The following is a 6419-nucleotide window of genomic DNA, read 5'->3' as shown; positions in this document are numbered from 1 at the left end:
TGGTCTTGAACTCCTGACCTCAAATGATCTGCCTGCCTCGGCCTCCCAAAGTGCTGGGATCACAGGTGTGAGCCACCATGCCCAGACCTATTATTTATTTATTTATTCATTCATGCATGCATGCATTCATTTTACAGACGAGGTTTCACTCTGCTGCCCAGGCTGGACTGCAGGGGTGCAATCATAGCTCATTGCAGCCTCGAATGCTGGGGCTCAGGCAATCCTCCTGCCTCAGCCTGCTGAGTAGTTAGGACTACAGGTGCACACCGCCATGCCCAGCTAATTCTTTTTTTCATTTTTTGTATAGATAGGATCTTGCTACATTGCCCAAGCTAATCCCCAACTCCCGGCCTCAAGGGATCCTCCCACCTCAGCCTCCCAAAGTGCTGGGATGACAGATGTAAGCCACCATGCCTGGCCCCTAGATGCTTCAAAAGGATGTGACATTCACTTAAAGAGGAATTCTACAAGTGAAAAATGAGGGGCACGCCATCTGGGAGCAAAAGTGTGGCAGGGTGGAGCGGGTGTGGAGGGAAAGAGGAGTGCGAAGGGTGTCGCCATTTCACTGAACAAACAAACCCCATAGAGCAATCATAGGGTAGCTCTAGCCTTTCTCCAGAGGTGGATTTTCCCTGCCCTGGGCAAAATCCTTGGCAGGTTTCATGGCTTTTCTAATCATTCCAAGATAATGAATGAATAGTTCCTTTATTTGGCATTAAAAAAAATCCAGTCTATTCTACAAATCACTCAACCGCATTCCAGGCCAGAGTGACATTAAAAACTCTCAATCATAATCATTAGGGAAGTACAAATTGAAACCACAGTAAGATAACACTACATAGCTAGCACAATGACTTTCAAAAACTGGCAACATGCTAACAGTTTCTTTATTTCTTTATTTATTTTTATTTTTTTGAGACAGGGTCCCCCTCTGTCACCCAGACTGTGCAGTGGCACGATCACAGCTCACTGCACCCTCTACCTCCCAGGCTCAAGCAATCCTCCCACCTCAGCCTCCCAAGTAGCTGGCACTACAGGTGCACACCATGATGCCAGGCTAATTTTGTATTTTTTATACAGATGGGGTTTTGCCATGTGGCCCAGGCTGGTCTCAAACTCCTGAGCTCAAGCGACCCTCCCGCCTGGGCCTCCCAAAGTGTTGGGATTACAGGCAGGAGCCACCATGCTCAGCCTTTAAAAGGAAGAAAAAATAATAAAGGCAAGTGAAGGTATGAAGAAGGAGGAGGAGGAGAAGGAGAAGAAAAGAATTGAGAACCCTTGCTAACCAGCCACTCCAGGTGAAATTTTGACCCCTTTGGTCTTGCCCATCACTCAGAGCCATTTCTGTGGTTTGCAACCAGGAACTCCAAGTGACATGGGAATATTACTGGATTTAATTGAGTCCACCCTCAATTAAATCTAGCCTCAGGCGGCCGGGCGCGGTGGCTCACGCCTGTAATCCCAGCACTTTGGGAGGCCGAGGCGCGCGGATCATGAGGTCAGGAGATCGAGACCATCCTGGCTAACACGGTGAAACCCTGTCTCTACTAAAAATACAAAAAATTAGCCAGGCGAGGTGGCAGGCGCCTGTAGTCCCAGCTACGCGGGAGGCTGAGGCAGGAGAATGGCGTGAACCCCGGGGGGCGGAGCCTGCAGTGAGCCGAGAACGCGCCACTGCACTCCAGCCTGGGTGAAAGAGCGAGACTCCGTCTCAAATCTAGCTTCAGGTTTTTCCACCAGGTGGCGTTCTCAATCACTTTTTCTTAGTCTTTTTTTTTTTTTCTGTCACCCAGGCTGGAGTGCAATGGTGCGATCTTGGCTCACTGCAACCTCCACCACCCAGGTTCAAGCAATTCTCCTGTCTCGGCCTCCCAAGTGGTTGGGACTACAGGTACATCCACCATGCCCGGCTAATTTTTTTGTATTTTTAGTAGAGATGGAGTTTCACCGTGTTAGCCAGGATGGTCTCATCTCCTGACCTTCTGATCCACCCCCGTCAGCCTCCCAAAGTACTGGGATTATAGGCGTGAGCCACCACGCCCATCCCTTAGATCATCTTAATGCCAGGAAATCTTACAAGGTCTCTGTGCATTCACCCCACCATGGCATGGAAAAAAACATAACATTGTCCTGAGGAACTTGACCACTAACATACCTAAGTGGAAAAATACCCATTCATCCCTGACCATTGTTTACATTCTCTAAATTAAGCTTAACATCCTCCTTAGTTCCATCAGTAATCATGTTTTTAAAATGCTGTCGCCGGGCGCGGTGGCTCACGCCTATAATCCCAGCACTTTGGGAGGCCGAGGCGGGCGGATCACGAGGTCAGGAGATCGAGACCACGGTGAAACTCCATCTCTACTAAAAATACAAAAAAATTAGCCGGGCGCAGTGGCCGGCGCCTGTAGTCCCAGCTACTCGGGAGGCTGAGGCAGGAGAATGGCGTGAACACGGGAGGCGGAGCTTGCAGTGAGCCGAGATGGTGCCACTGCACTCCAGCCTGGGTGACAGAGTGAGACTCTGTCTCAAAAAAAATAAAAAATAAAATAAAATAAAATGCTGTCAATTGTTTTCCAGTGATGCATATTGATGCCTGTAGTGATTGGGCATTTGCTTTTAAATCTACTGCAGCAAAGAAAAACAATTCGTTCCACCATTGTGTCTACTTTTGTGTGTGTGTGAAAACTTTTATAGTAAACATTTTGAGAAATAAGTCTGGATGTATAAGGAAAAAATATTCTTGGCCGGCACGGCGGCTCACGCCTGTAATCCCAGCACTTTGGGAGGACAAGGCGGGCGGATCACGAGGTCAGGAGATCAAGACCATCCTGGCTAACAGGGTGAAACCCCGTCTCTACTAAAAAATAAAAAATAAAAAAAAAAATAGCTGGGCGTGGTGGTGGGTGCCTGTAGTCCCAGCTACGCGGGAGGCTGAGGCAGGAGAATGGCGTGAACCCGGGAGGCGGAGCTTGCAGTGAGCCAAGATCGTGCCATTGCACTCCAGCCTGGGGGACAGAGTGAGACTCTGTCTCAAAAAAAAAAAGAAAAACACACACACACACACACACACACACACACACACATATATATATACTTACTAAATAAAACAAAATAAAACAGAGTTTTAAAAAAAAATTTTTTTTTTGAGACGGAGTCTTGCTCTGTCGCCCAGGCTGGAGTGCAGTGGTGCAATCTCTGCTCACTGCAAGCTCCACCTCCCAGGTTCACGCCATTCTCCTGCCTCAGCCTCCCGAGTAGCTGGGACTACAGGTGCCCACCACCACGCCCGGCTAATTTTTTGTATTTTTAGTAGAGACGGGGTTTCACCATGTTAGCCAGGATGGTCTTGATCTCCTGACCTCGTCGTGATCCACCCGCCTGGGCCTCCCAAAGTGCTGGGATTACAGGCGTGAGCCACGTATCCCTGATCAATTTGAGGGTTCCCTGGTAGGTTCTTCGCTGTGACGTCTCCATATAGAAACAATGTCCTGTTCTCCTTTATGCCCACCATAAAAGGAAGACTCACAGGTCTGTGGCTGTCATGGCCCTCCCTGGCACCCTTTTTCTGAGTTCAACCGTCAGTCATCCAACAAACATTTATTGAGGCCAGGCGCAGTGGCTCACACTTGTAATCCCAGCACTTTGGGAGGCTGAGGCAGGTGGATCACCTGAGGTCCTGAGTTTGAGACAGGCCTGGCCAACATGGTGAAACCCTGTCTCTACTAAAAATACAGAAATTTAGCTGGGCGTGGTGGTGGGCACCTGTAATCCTAGCTACTTGGGAGGCTGAGGCAGGAGAATCGCTTGAACTCAGGAGGTGGAGGTTGCAGCGATCCAAGATCACGCCATTGCACTCCAGCCTGGGCAACAAGAGCGAAACTCCATCTCAAAAAAAAAAAAAAAAATTACTGAGCATCTGCTAGTAGCAGGTACCATTCAAGGGGCTAGTGGTTCAGCTACAAAGGCAAGTTTCTACTGTGGAGAGAGGGAGACACTGAGGGCAACAATACAGGCCATAGAGACTCACGGGGTCGAGAGAGGAAGTCTGTCCAGGGCCCTGGTGGAAACAGAGAAGGAAAGGCTTGACAGAGTTGAGGAAGCCAGGCTGAGGCTGGAGGATGACAGAGGGTATCAGCCAAGGTCTCAACAGAAACACACGGAACAATGGAACATTCATACAGGGTAACCAAAGAGAGTTTATCAAGGGGCAATTTACAAAAAGAAGGGATGACAAAAAGGTCCATGGGGCACTCTGGGGCTGGAAGCAGTGGAGAACATTGCCTGGACGGGGTCAGGAATGGAATGGTTGTCAGAACCCGGAGAAAGGCTGCTGCAGAAGAGGCCCAGCAGGAGATGAGGCCTCCCAGGGTCTGGAAGGGACGGAGCTGTGGAATACCCCACCTTTACTCCACTGCCCTCAAAATTCCTGCTGGTGCTTCCCATCAGATAAACCCACAGAAAACAAGAGAGCAAGGGACCCCACAGAAGCTCAGCCTGTTGGGGCATGGAGCAGAGTGCAAAAGATGGAAAGAGGTCTGAAGGGCAAAGAAAAAATTTCCAGGCCAGGCGCAGTGGCTCACACCTGTAATCCCAGGACTTTGGGAGGCTGAGGCTGCCGAATCACTGGAGGTCAGGAGTTCGAGACCAACCTTGCCAACATGGTGAAACCCTATCTCTACTAAAAATACAGAAAAAAAAATTAGCTGGGCATGGTGGCATGTGCCTGCAGTCTATGCTACTTGAGAGGCTGAAGCAGGAGAATCACTTGAACCCAGGAGGAGGATGTTGCAGTGAGATGAGATCATGCCACTGCAATCCAGCCTGGGGGACAGAACGAGACTCTGTCTAAAAAAAAAAAAAAAGAAAGAAAACAAATTTCCAGAATCTGGTTATTAGGGGGAGCAAGCAGAAAGAAGGCCCAGAAGTGAAGAGAGCCTGGCTCATCCAGAGAACAGAAACACCTGGTTGAGCCGGGCATGGTGGCACGCACCTATAATCCCAGCTACTCAGAGGCTGCGGTGAGAAGATCACTTGAGCCCAGGAATTCAAGGCCAGCCTGGGCAACATAGTGAGACCTTGTCTCTACGAAAATTAAAATAAAATAATTAACCGGGCAAGGTGGCATGCACCTGTAGGCCCAGCTACTCAGGAGACTGAGGTCGGGGATGGTTTGAGGTCGGGCATGGTTTGAGTCCAGGTGTTCAAGGCTGTGGGGATCCATGATCACGCCACTACGCTCTAGCCTGGACCACGGAGACCCTGTCTCTAAATAAATACATAAATAAATAAGACCAGGTATAGTGGCTCATGCCTGTAATCCCAGAACTTTGGGAGGCTGAGATGAGAGAATTGCTTGAGGCCGGGACTTTGAGACCAGCCAGGGCAACATAGTGAGATCCTGTCTCTATTATAATATTTTTATTTTATCTATTTATTTTTTTTTTATTTTGAGACCGAGTCTCTCTCTGTCGCCCATGCTGGAGTGCAGTGGCGTGATCTTGGCCCACTGCAACGTCTGCCTCCCAGGTTCAAGTGATTCTCCAGCCTCAGCCTCCTGACTAGCTAGGATTACAGACATGCGCCACCACACCAGGCTAATTTTTGTATTTTTAGTAGAGACGGGGTTTCATCTTGTTGGCCAGGCTGGCCTCCAACTCCTGACCTCAGGTGATCCACCCACCTTGGCCTCTCAAAGTGATAGGATTATAGGCATGAGCCACCGCCCCCGGCCTCTATTATAATATATATATATTGTTTTTTTGAAACAGAGTCTCTCTCTGTCACCCAGGCTGGAGTGCAGTGGCGCTGTCCCAGCCCACTGCCATCTCCGCCTCCTGGGTTCACGCCATTCTCCTGCCTCAGCCTCCCGAGTAGCTGGGACTACAGGCGCCCGCCACCACACCCGGCTAAATTTTGTATTTTGTTTAGTAGAAACGGGGTTTCACCATGTTAGCCAGGATGGTCTCGATCTCCTGACCTCATGATCCGCCCGCCTCGGCCTCCCAAAGTGCTGGGATTACAGGCGTGAGCCACCGCGCCTGGCCTATTATAATATTTTTTAAAATCAAAAAAAGAGACAGGAGGGAGGGAGGGAGGAAGACAAACACCTGATTTGAGTGAAATGTAGAGAGACAGGAGATACGCTTGAAGTGGACCAGGAGCAGACCATAGAGGGCTGCATACATCCTGATAAGAGGCATTAATCTTATTCCATGAACAACAAAGAGCCTGAGAAGCAGGGGAGCGATGTCATGAGATGTCATTAGATCTTAATGAAGCCATCCTGGCTGCAGCAGGAGAGAGAAATGACCTGAACATGGGGAATCCAGCTGGGAGGTGAGAGCTGTTGAGGGCTGAACCAAAGCAGTCACAGGTGGATGGAGAGGAAGCAGGCAGATGGTATTGATGAGGTGGAC

This window comes from Hylobates moloch, unplaced genomic scaffold, assembly GCF_009828535.3.
Source record: "Hylobates moloch isolate HMO894 unplaced genomic scaffold, HMol_V3 SCAFFOLD_15, whole genome shotgun sequence".
Lineage (NCBI taxonomy): Eukaryota > Metazoa > Chordata > Mammalia > Primates > Hylobatidae > Hylobates > Hylobates moloch.
The sequence above is the reverse complement of the archived record's forward strand: the minus strand, read 5'-3'. Positions refer to the sequence as shown.